This window comes from Passer domesticus, chromosome 3 (assembly GCF_036417665.1).
Source record: "Passer domesticus isolate bPasDom1 chromosome 3, bPasDom1.hap1, whole genome shotgun sequence".
NCBI classification, from domain to species: Eukaryota; Metazoa; Chordata; class Aves; order Passeriformes; family Passeridae; genus Passer; species Passer domesticus.
The window spans coordinates 102752551-102764475 of NC_087476.1; the positions used below are offsets into that span (position 1 = coordinate 102752551).

General features: G+C 40.9%; 1 long non-coding RNA gene across 1 annotated transcript in view; it reads right to left on the bottom strand.

Annotated features, from left to right (window-relative positions):
* LOC135298217 (uncharacterized) overlaps positions 1–9940 on the bottom strand; it is a 152644-nt gene extending 142704 nt beyond the window's left edge. Inside the window, exons 1-3 of the long non-coding RNA XR_010360229.1 lie at positions 9839–9940; positions 6417–6513; positions 2712–2796 (exon numbers count right to left, since the gene is read on the bottom strand). This is a non-coding gene — a long non-coding RNA (uncharacterized LOC135298217). The remainder of the gene's footprint in view (positions 1–2711; positions 2797–6416; positions 6514–9838) is intronic.
* Positions 9941–11925: the final 1985 nt, after the last annotated feature.

Below are 11925 nucleotides of genomic sequence, written 5' to 3' on the forward strand. Positions count from 1 at the left end.
TGACAGAGTTTGGACAATGGTCTCAGGCACAGGGTGTGACTCTTGGGGTGTCCTGTGCTGGGCCACGAGATGGAATCAATGATCCCTGTGTGTCCCTTCCAACTCAGGATATTCTGTGATTATCTCTGTGATTTCCCATATTTTTACTCCCATGTGCAGCAGCCACAGTAGGCACATGTTGTACCTCCATTTCTGTAGGCTGAAGGCAGCCTCCTGCCTCAGGGACCAGAGGTTCCCCTCGATCCCACAATGCCAGCCTTGCCCCAAGCAGTACCAGAAAAGAAGGGCTGGCACTTCTGGAGCTCTCCCACCACCCCAAAGTGCCCTCCCAAGGGCAGCAGAAATGTGCCAGGCCCTGTGTGCTGCTCAGCAAGCTCAGTGCATTTCTCTCAGGCTGATGCTGAAACTGAAATAAGTGATGTCACATTTTTCACCCCAAATCAGAGTTTCTTTCCTGATGAAGGCCAGCTTCAGGAGCACTCCATATCACTGTGTGCTCCCCAGTCCATCAGTGTGGAACTGTGCAAAGTAGGGACTGCCAGGCTCACCCCAGGACATGGGGTTGTCCACCCTTGGAGGAAGGGAAGCACTCCAGACAATTTTGAAGGTTTCACTTGCAGGCTCACTGAGAAGATGCCTCAGGAGTGCCCTGTGGTGCAGACACACACCAATATGCACCACACCATGGCTGTGGGCATGGTTCACCTGTGTCCCAAGGCGAGGAGCCCCCAGCTGTGACCACTGGGATGGTGGTGGTGGGCACACAGCCTGGGGTGCTCTCTTGGCACTGATTAGACCTCCACAACCTCAGGCATGTGAATTTTCACTTACTCCCTTCCAGAAGAAACACTGCAGTTGTACCTGAGCCCACATTTGGGTGTGTTCCAAAGCTGCCTGTGGTAATGGAGAAGATGAGCTCTTGCCACCCAGGCTTCCCACTGGCATCTTCCCTCCCGCTGCTAGAGACTGCTGCCACCTCTAGTCATGTGCAAACCTGGCTGAGGCAAAGGCCACTGCTCCTGGCTTTCCTCTCCCTGCAAACTGACAAACTGCAGCTTGCTTCTCTCCTGCACGTGTCATTCTTCAGGCTGGAAAAGCTGCTGAAATGTCCGTGTCCAGTGCACATCCCTGCAGAGGTTCCCCACTCCCAATAGAGGCAATGGCTCAAAGATTTACAGCAGCTAAAAGTTTTGAGGCATGTCTCCTGAAAGCCAACTTATTTTTATTCCAGAAGGTATTAATAATAGAAAAGCCTGGGTTCTGTTGGTTGATCTCTTTATTTTTTTCTCTGGTCATTTATTGCAGCCCCATTTATTTCTTCCTCTGATTTCAATTTCTGTTCTTGTTTCATTTTGATTCTAGTTTCCTCAAATATTATGCACATAATTTAAGAAGCAGTATTCAGAAAAAAACCCTGCAAGTCACCTGTGTAACCCAGAAGCTATGAAAGGATGCAAAATGCAGAGATCACAGAGAGTGAGAAAAAAATACTGACATTTTTATTCTATTTTCTTTCTGTGTTGTATATGGAATGTTGTATTCTTCATATTATTTTTTAAAAGTGTAGATATAGGAAGGGTTCTGAAAATATACTTTGAAAGGATAAAGAAACAGAAAGACTATCCAAAAGAAGACAGACTGCAAAGATTTACAGAGAGAAATGAAAAAGATGATATGCAATAGGCATATCTAATAATGGATTTCTAGAGAAAGTAATTCAATACATCTTTTTTTCTGTGCAAAAAAAAAAAAAAGAAAGATGCTACCTCTTTGGACTAGAATTTCTTTCAAGGCTTGGTGAAAGTCTATTATTAATTTAAATTGTCAAATTTTCACTAAGTCATTGGATAGGTTTAAAAGGAATTCATAATATATATCCACACATTATTCTTAGTGTATTGTTAAAGAATTGATTGCTTTATACTGTTCACCTTGAAATATCTTGCTTATACATCTGATATTATCCACTTCATTGTTAGTAGCTGGGCTAGGCTGACCAAGAATAGAAATTCTTGGGGTTTCTGTAACTGTACACACTTCTCTAGGTCCAAGTGAGAAGAGTAAAACCACCTATGTATTCTTAAATGCAGTAGTTTATTACTTGGAGGACTTGATTTAAAAAAACATAACATTTTGCATATCAAATACTGAAAACTAAAAAAAGTAGAGGCTACTGAACCTAAGACAAGGTTAATAAAAGAGGCTACTGAAAAAAGAGGCTACTGAACCTAAGACAAGGTTAATAAATCTTTTTAATGCTTGAATAGCTAACAAGGAAGGGCATGCAAGGACAGACTTAGTGATATAATCATTACCAAAAAAGGATTTTGTGTCACCTCATACAGAAGAGTAGAATTTAAAACATTTGAAATTATTGCCTGAACACGAATTTCCTTGGGCCAAAATACCATATTTCTGATAATTGCTTCATGCATTATCTGCAATCACAAATTATTTCACTCTGCCATTCACATGAAAATAATCCAAGGACTGCTGATGCAAGTTCAAACCTATTTTTTCTCTGGGCTGTCACTTTCAGGTGAATGTTGTAGAACAGCGTTTTTCACTGCCAGGTTTCCTCAACCATATGGGTCTGTCTGGATACGGAGCACAGAATCAGAAAAGAAGTGGTAGAACCCTCTGTTTACAGCTTTTAATGGTTCCTTTACTTCTACAAATAGCACTGTTTATAAATGAAGGTAATTTTTTACCTCTCACATTCCACTTTTAAGGGTCTCCCATTTGTAGAATCATCAGATCTCGCTGGTAGAAGAGGCAGTCCTGGAGTTTTCCTCACTGAAACCAAAAGTTACTGTATCAGACAGAAATTGCCACCTACATTGATATACTGGTGTTCTCACTAAAACGAGCCTTCAGAGCATCGTTTCTGTACAAAACTTGCACAAAGTAATCAAAATGAAACTTCTGTTAATTGCGAAGCTATCCAAAGTTCCCCGGTAATTTGACAAGAAGCAATTAGCTGCATATTTTCCAGAGGGACACTTTGAGAGGGAAAACAAGGCAGGGCGAATGAGGTATCCTGTGGAAATGTGAGATTGCAATGACTTGCATTTTCTTGTATTTATGGATATAACCCTACAAATGTGGTTTGAGATTTTGTTACTTGCTTGTGACAAAAGCCTGTGAGTCCCAGAATGCAGGATGTCTTTAGATCCCTATTTGAAGCTCTGCGGGGCAGGCAGTCATGGCAGCAGCTACCAAGCTCTGCAGCTGCCCAGGGAGCCAGACCTTGGCTGTGGGCTACCACAGTTACATTATCACCTGTTTCAAGCCAGGTTGGGAGTGTCCATATGAACATCAGGAGCAGTTTTGGCAAGAGAGCACATGTGGTTACACAGCTCCATTTGTGCTCTTTAAAAACGCACGAGTTATAAAGGCTGAAGCTGAAAAACATTGATCCTTTCTGACCATGCTTGAAAGACAGCACAAGGCAGAAGTTATTGAATCCACACGTGAAATGGAAGACATTGAGGCCATTTCTTTGTGAGCTGGTTTGTTTATTACAGAAGTAGTCCACCAGGTAGAGCACACCACCAGGGCTGTAGACTGGACAGTAACCTGGACAGCCAGCCCATGTCCATGGTGCAGAGAAAGGGGCTCTGGTAGAACAACCTTCCCACAGAAGGCTGTGGGTGCTGTGCAAAGCCAGCAGCAGCTCCACATGCTCCTTTGAGAACAGCTCGGTGAAAATCCAGGGTTTGTTCCCCATGCACTCAGGTACCAAGGTAAGCATCTTGGCAAAGGAAATCACATTTTTCTGAAAAATAGTTGCGATCTCATTGCCAAGGTTTGGAGTTTTTCTTTGATTTTTTCTTCTTTTTTTTCCTCATTTGTTCAAAGCAGAAATAAAATGGACAGGTTTAATAATTATAGGCAGTGTGCTTTGGCAAGCTCAGTGTCTCTTTTCAAGTAGTGGCAGCTGAATATAGTAGGCAATTTCCAACCTCCTACCCCAGAGTGGGTAATCTCTGTCTTCCTTTGCTGTGTATTTCCTCAACTGCCAAGTACTAAACAAACATAGAAGGAATGCTGTCAGGTCACATTGAGACCTGAAAATTTAGAATTTCTACCTACCAACATGAACAAGACTCTGCAGACAACAGAACCTTTACTTTTACATCTATATTAAAAAAAATATTTCACATGTAAGGTAAAAACCTCCATATTTCAGTATTGCAGAGGTTCATCTCTGAACAGCTTCACTTGTGCAATTGAATAAATTGCCAAAGAGAATTTAGGTCTCCCACTGTTGCCAGAGGCAAGGGAATTGGGGAGAGGGGGAAGAATACAAAAAGGAAAAGTAAATTACATTTTTTTTAATCCCTCCATATTTCAACCTGGGGAGTTTGATTTAATGTGGTAGGTGTTCTTGGAAGTGAGCATTCCAGATTTCATGTGTTTTGAGCTTTAATTAAATAATTTGAAAAAGAATACCATATGTGCACAGACTTCTCAAGGGATAAGCATGTAAATTTCTACGTTGATATTTGCAGACTGTTGAACTCATACCAGCATGGAAGGAGGCTTAGGGATTTTTCATTTCTTCCAAATAACTGCCTGAGCAGCTAGGAAACTAAGTGGGCATCTAGTAATCTTTATCACATTCTCCAAGGTTCAAGCTCCCCAACAAAGAAGCTACTGCATTACTGAGAAATTTTGCCAGAAAGAAAATACACCTTTATGAGTGTTTTTGTTCTCCCAGAGTAATAATAAAAAAACATTAAAGCACACATAATGCAGCAGTCAGTACCTATTCTAGCTGTGCAGTAAAAAGCAAAAGGAGCCCGGAAGAACAAAGGGAAGGCGTGAATAAGTGCTAACACAGGCACCAGGTGGAGCGGCACGTCTGTACCCTGACTGGCTGACTCACTCACCGGCTTGTTTTTATGTGCATCAACCACAGGACAAACTCCACTGTTATGTGCAGCTTTGATAAAACATAATTAGTTGGTGATTTAGCAGCCGTGGGAAAAAAAAATAGGACAGTAATCATGGCAGGGCGAAAGCATGAAACACCACAAAAAGGAGCTGAATTAGCCCCTGCAGCCAGCAATTTTTTGAGCTCTTTGGGTAGTTTGTCAGACTGTAACAATAGAAGTGATTTTGGAAATAGGAGCAGTTGATAAAGTGGTAATGCTGCTGATTGACATCCCTCTTCCAAACTAAAGAAATGCTTGCGAAGCTGCAGTATGGAACTCTCTTAAGAAAATATTTTAAAACAGGAGTAGCTACTGCAAGTGTTGTTTCTCTGATCAGAAGGATGAGGTGAGCAACACCTACACAAATGGAGGTGCAAGGAGGCAGGAGACAACCCGACCTGAGATTTAATTCTGAGAGGAACTCACAGCTCTCTCATCAAAAAGAAAGCTCATCTCTATGCCTCCTGCTGAATAAAAATAAAAGTATTGAAAGCAACAAAAATCAGTCCCAGACCTCACTGCAGCCACTGTGGAAAAAGCTACCAGCATCAACTGATTTAAATATCTGATGAATTCTGTTATTAAAAAGACAATAAATATTTTCTGTTAGGCAGAAAGCGCTGGAATTAGCCTTTGCATTCATTAGAGGTGCATATTACAGGGATCAGGCATTTATTAAAATATGTAACATAATTGCAGTTTTAGAAAAAGGCTCTGATGGCTTACAATATGATTCCAGTTTTTTGGTTTGTGATCTCTGGCATCACAGACTGAGAAGAGTCAGTCTTTCACCCAGTCACTTTATCATTCATCTCAGCTGCCTCTCTGCCACAGTGGAAGTTCATTGCAAAAAAACTAATCTGAAAGCTCCAATTTAACTTGCTGCTCTGTATTTATGCTTAATATGTTCCCTTACAGAAAACTATTTTTGAACAAGCATTTTATACACTTTATATACAGCATTTTATGCAATTCCCTTTGCAAAATTTTGTGCAGGAGAAATAACAGCATCATGTTTGTAACCTTAATACTCAATATGGGCACTGTTTTGTGTTTTGGGGTTTTTTTTCAGCTAAGCTCTACAAATCAAGAGAACAAATTTTATTAAAACATAAAAATGGTGTTCTGGAGTTGGAGGCAATCCTAAACTTCGAATTATCTCAGATGTTATCTCAGAATCTTGCCCTTTTTCTCTCAAAATAATTCTAGATTGTGGGATCTCTAAGCTGGAAATGGTCTAACTGGAATGGTTGTAACATTCAAGTGCATTTTAACTTAAATTCAATAGTAAACTCAGCTTAAGAGCTTCAGTGTGGAAGTTAAATTTTGATAAAATTTATCATAATCAAAATATCTGTCAAGGCAGGCTTCTCTTTTCCTGGCTCAATTTAATCTTGAGTTTTCACTTAAAGAAATAAAGAAGACCTCACACTTTCCTAACTCTGAAGGAACTTTATAAAAATGAAAATTACTGACCCAAAGTTTATTCTCCTTCAGCTACTCTTGTTTGGGCATAAATTCTCCTTACACTTCTTCAGTCACCCTGCTCTCTGTTGTTCTGTTTTTTTCAGTTCTGAAAAAAAAAATACACATATATATATCCACTGGGAAAAAGAAAGTTAAAAATCTAAACATTAATTTTACTCTTAATAAAATGGGAAATACACAATGCCTTAAATCTCAAATATTCAATCAGTTGTTCTTATGAGATAAATTGTTATTGTCACCCCAGCTGCACAGACAAGAGCCATGGTTCAATGGTGTAACAACTTGTTCAGAGGGAGAAGCAAGTGTGTGTGCACTCACGCTGGCTAAAAGGGGGAGAATTTGAGCTGCACAATTTCTTCCACAGTGTTGACAGACTGTTGTTTACCATACCAAATAAAAATGAAAAAAAAATCATAACTTTATATTTGAAAATATGGCACACGTGATGTCAAATCAGTAGGTTTCAAGAGGAACCTAAAACTTCCCTTTTGGTCATGCATTGGTCCTTTGCCTTTTTAACATCTAGCAGTGACTCTGGCAATAAAAATCAAGAGGATCAAGAATGATAACAAATTCAGAAATGGTACTGTGAAAATATGAGATTAAAGTACAGTTTTTAAAAAATATGCAGCTTATATGCAGACTGCATATAAAATGTAAGACTTTATGGTAAATTTCATATTGATAAATATTCTTGTATAAAGCATATGAAGACAAAGATGCCTGCTGAGAAGCTGTCTGGTTCATTTCTAAGACATAAATCAAGAACTTCTAAAATGTAGCTGAGGTGATGAGACACCCATTACATTTTCATTTCTTAATTTTCCTGACAGGCAATATCAACACCACTTGTTGCCAAGTTGTTCTGGAGTTTGTTTATCCCAAACAGCTACTTTAAAAACACTCTTTTAAATGTTGAGAGCACTCCATAGAATAATGACATGGTGCAGTCTTGAAACCTCTGCCTCACCAAAGATAATGGCAGTTCCCTCAAAAGCAGTCAGCTGTGCTCCTGCTATTTAGTGATATGTATCCATAGGATGCATTTGAGTCTATTAAGGTATCCATTTATGTGGCTTTCAAAGCACAATATTCTTGTGATTTAAAAAGTTTTTTTTTTCAAATTATACTTGATGTGTAAGAATGCATTTGAGCCCTGTTATAGCAAATTGCAAAGCTCGTCCTTGGAAGTACTAAAAATGTGATTGAGGGACATCTGAAAATTCAAATGTGATTTGACTTCAGGACAGAAGCTTGTATTGCTGGAAAAGGACTGAAATTTTGGTTCTTCTAAAAACTCTGGCTATTTGGAATTATGGCACCAGCCAGCAGCATCAGCATTTCAGAAGTCTTTTCCTAAAGCAGAAGTCTTTTCCCTGATTTCAAATAGGGTTGTGACCTCTTCAATTTCCCTCTTCAACTGTAGTTCTCACCACTGTTCTGCAAGTGTGAAGGAGTAAGAGAGTTCAAGAGGCAGTTACTCTCATTTGTCTTAGTCATGTACTTTTTCTTTATTTCGTTAGGTAGAAGACACTCAGTTCTTTTTATATTCTTCAGTTTCCTAGTGCTAAAATGTAGCTTTATATTTCCAGATGTGCACAAATTTCTCTGAGAAAGAGAAAAGGTAGGAAGGAAAGTTCCTGAAGCTTAAAAGTTATATATAACGTTGCATAAAATTGCTCTTTAATGTATTTTCTGGGGCTTCTGTTTGATCCTGAAAGACCTGAAATTGTCATCTGCAATTTCTGGTAAATAACTTTTGACAAATTTCTGCCTGTCAGGACTGTCCTTTTCTGAGACTGTGCTACATATGATGGCACTTGGGAGGCAGGGGTAGGATTTACTCATTACTGAGGAGTAGGATCTGAAGAAGGAAGCTAGATAATTGGCTCTGAAATGGTGGTTTCACCATAAAATAACCTAGCTCCATGCTACATTTCTCTCTGGCTCTGGGAAAATGTGCTTTTTGAAATTCCTGGCTAAATAGACACTGCTTTGATAGATCGTTGGAGTTCATAAACATTGTGCGTTTTCATCAAGCTGGCAATTTGGTTTCATTCTGATCTGGTGCTGCAGTCAATTTGTTGACTTGATTTTGATTTGATGTCTGTAATGCTCCACTTTTACATTCGTGGAATATTAATGCTAGATTGGCTTTGATTTCACGGTTCTATTTTACTTCAAGTTTTTTAACAAAATATATTGAACTGATCCTTCAAATGGGATTTTCAAAAGTGCCTAATCTGCACAATTTTTTCAGGATGCAGCATCACTGCAGAGTCTTTGAAGACACGGGTAAGTATGAGCTAGCCAACCCAAAGTACTAACTAGCTCTCAGTGCGGCAAGGAATTTGCTCAGTATAGCTGTAAGCTTAACAAAAGCATCACCCAATGCAGTAGGTATTGGAGGGTGAGGGGAAAAGCTCTGTTTCCTTTTGACTTTTTTTTTTTTTTTTTGAGAGTAATCTTTTTCAACAATGTGTAAGACAGAACAGAACTTCCACGCTTGTATACCATGAGCCACCCAAGGCTGCTTCTGGACAGAGAAAAAGGGTGTTTGTACACCCAGACTTGGCTGTCTGGAGTGTCCAGCTAGAGCCCACCACACTGCAAGAAGAGACAGAAGGCTGCCCTCACATTCACCACTTGCAAGAACTTATTTCTTCCACCTGTCATAGACCAATCTGCTACGTTTTATGCCTAACACTGGGTAGAGCAAACAGCCCACAGAGCATGCAGAAATGCAAATGCAATTCCTGCTTTCAGCCGAGGGGTTTCTGGTAGGAGGCAGGGATGGCTGAATTGTGAGGAAAACCCCTCATGGCATTTCTTTTGTGCCATTTCTTTGCTCCAGAGTCAAGGACATGGAAGAGTGATTCAAGTCTGTGTACATAGCTCCCTACATTCACCTATAACACTGGTCACACTGAGTATACTCACTGTGCCAGTGGTGACAGAGTGACAGCAGGACTGCAATTCCCGAAATCTTCACCTTGTGCTTGAACTGCGAGGCAGCCTTGTCTACACTTCTGCACTGCATTTGCAAGCACCCCACAGCTAAGACTAATTCACAGCTCTCAACATCCTCATGCACTCCTGTCTTGACTTGGTGTTTTAAAAGATTGAGAAACGTAAATGTTCATGACCTTAAAACTGTATCATCTTTTCAGTCCAGTTGCTCTTTGTCTTTCTGGAGGCTCTATAGAGATTGGTTTTTACTGTACTATTATGCTGAAAAGCTAAGTTAGGCTGCCACAGGTCACCTTCTTAACAGCTAGTTTTAATCTGGACTTTTCACTCATCATCTCACCTCAGATCAAGCACCCACTTCTCTGAGTAACAATTACAGAGCCACAGAAACATGGAATGGGCAACGATGGAAGGGACCACAGTGGGTCATCTGGACCAACCTCCTTCCTCAAGCAGGCATGGGATTGTGTCCAGATGGTTCGTGAATATCTCCAGTGTGGGAGATTCCACAATCTCTCTGGGTATTCTGTCCCTGTGCTCAGTCACCCACACAGTAAAGAAGTTCTTCCTCATGTTCAGGTGGAAGTTCCTGTGCATCACTTTCTGCCCATTGCCTCCTGTCCTATTGCTGGGCAGCAGCGAGCAGAGCCTGGCTCCATGCTCCTGCACACAGGCATGGATGAGGTCCCCTCTCAGTGCCTCTTCTCCAGGCTGAACAGGCCCAGCTCCCCCAGCCTTTCCTCATTAGAGAGATGCTCCAGAGCCTCAGGCATCTTTGGTACCCTCCACTGCAGCCACTCCAGGGGCTCCATGTCTCTCTTGTCCTGAGGAACCAGGGCTGGACTCAGCACTCCAGATGTGCCTCACCAGGGCTGGGCAGAGGGGCAGGACCACCTCTCTTGAGCTGGTGACATTCTTATGCTGGCATATTGTCTCTATAAATCAACCAAATAGGCTCTCTGGGAAAGCATATTCACCTGGTAAACAGAAATCACAGGGGTTAACTGATGGGGTTCATTGTAAGAAACACTTTCCCATCTCCTTTGCAAATTTGATTTGGTATGTTCAGCTTCACTTTCCTCGTGAGCCCATGTCCCCCTGCCTTTCTCTCAACATTTATCCCCACTGAATTCCCAGACCTTTTTGCTGCACTCCCTTCCCAGGATGCCTCCCCTCCCTCTCTAAGAGAATTCTCTTTCCCAAGTATTTGCCATATGCATGGCCCCATCAGTCAGTGCTGCACCTCTCATAAGTTTGTATTTTTCAGCTTCCATAGCCAAATGATTAGGTGAGAATCTTGGCTTATGGTTTTAAGTAAGTTTCCTAGACCTCATAGTAGCAAAGAGAAACTTAAAAACATGACTCAAGTGCACCCTAAAGGCTAAGAAATCTGAATGTAATAAACCACACCCTAAGCTTATTTTATTTTTAAAATCTGAGTTTTTAGTTTTTAACCAACCTCAGGCCTTTCTCAGGCTTTTCTTGTGATTTGTGAACATCTGGGATTGGCAGTGCTGTAATCTGAGCAAGCAGGTTAGAAAACATATTCCTACAATCCAGCTGCTCCCTAGGGTCCACTTCCCACTGTTCCCACCAGGCTGCATCTCCTGAAATGACCTTCCTGGTTCATCCTGAGATGCACCAGAGACTCCCCAGGGCCACTGCATTGCCTGAGCTTCTGCTTCCCCATTGCTATCTTTGGAAAAGTTAATGACCACGTTGTTTTTTTGAACTACCCCAGGGAGAGTAGCGTTCTTCAGGCAAGCACAGATATCTGGAAGCAGGAAAAAGAGGTGTGATCAAATCCATGTGTTTTCTGTTCCCAGAGGAGTATGTATTCAGCCTTCACCAGCAAAATCCTCCTCATTTGCTTTTCTTCTTCAAAAGAATGATTCCGGGCACTCCTTCAGCTTGGTAAACATGCATAACCTGAGGTTGGATTTTTCCAAGTAATAAGCTTTTGTTTCTTTTGTTGCAATTTCCAAACATAGCAGGCCCAGAATAAAGGTTTCTGTAAGATTTGCCCATCAAAGATTATTGATTTCCTGCCTAACAAACATGCCATTTCACTCCAGTTGCTTACTGTATTTCCTCTGTATCTTATTCTGCTTTCAGATCCCCCTTGTCATGCTAGGCAGAAGAGCCTGCCTCCATTATTTAATCTCTAGCCTCAGTAAGTGCTTACATTTTAAAGTTAAATTGATTTTTCCCTCTGTTCCGTGAACACTGTCACTTGGTCTTCTGTCCACACCAGTCCACCCACAGCAGCCAACAGAATTTGCAAAGTACAAAGTATACATTTTGTAAGAAGCCTGAAGAATGCTGAATTCTAATGAAACAAGGCCAATGTAATAAAAAGCACTGAAATTCAGTGCTGATGCTACCAACGTCACTGTTAGACTTAGCCCTGCTGTGATGAGAACTGCAGGGATTACTAAGTGTGTCTTCCTTTTTAATAGCTCAATTGAGGGTTTCAGTAGTGATGCACAAGTTGCTGCCACATGCTAGATAAAAATAACTAAATACA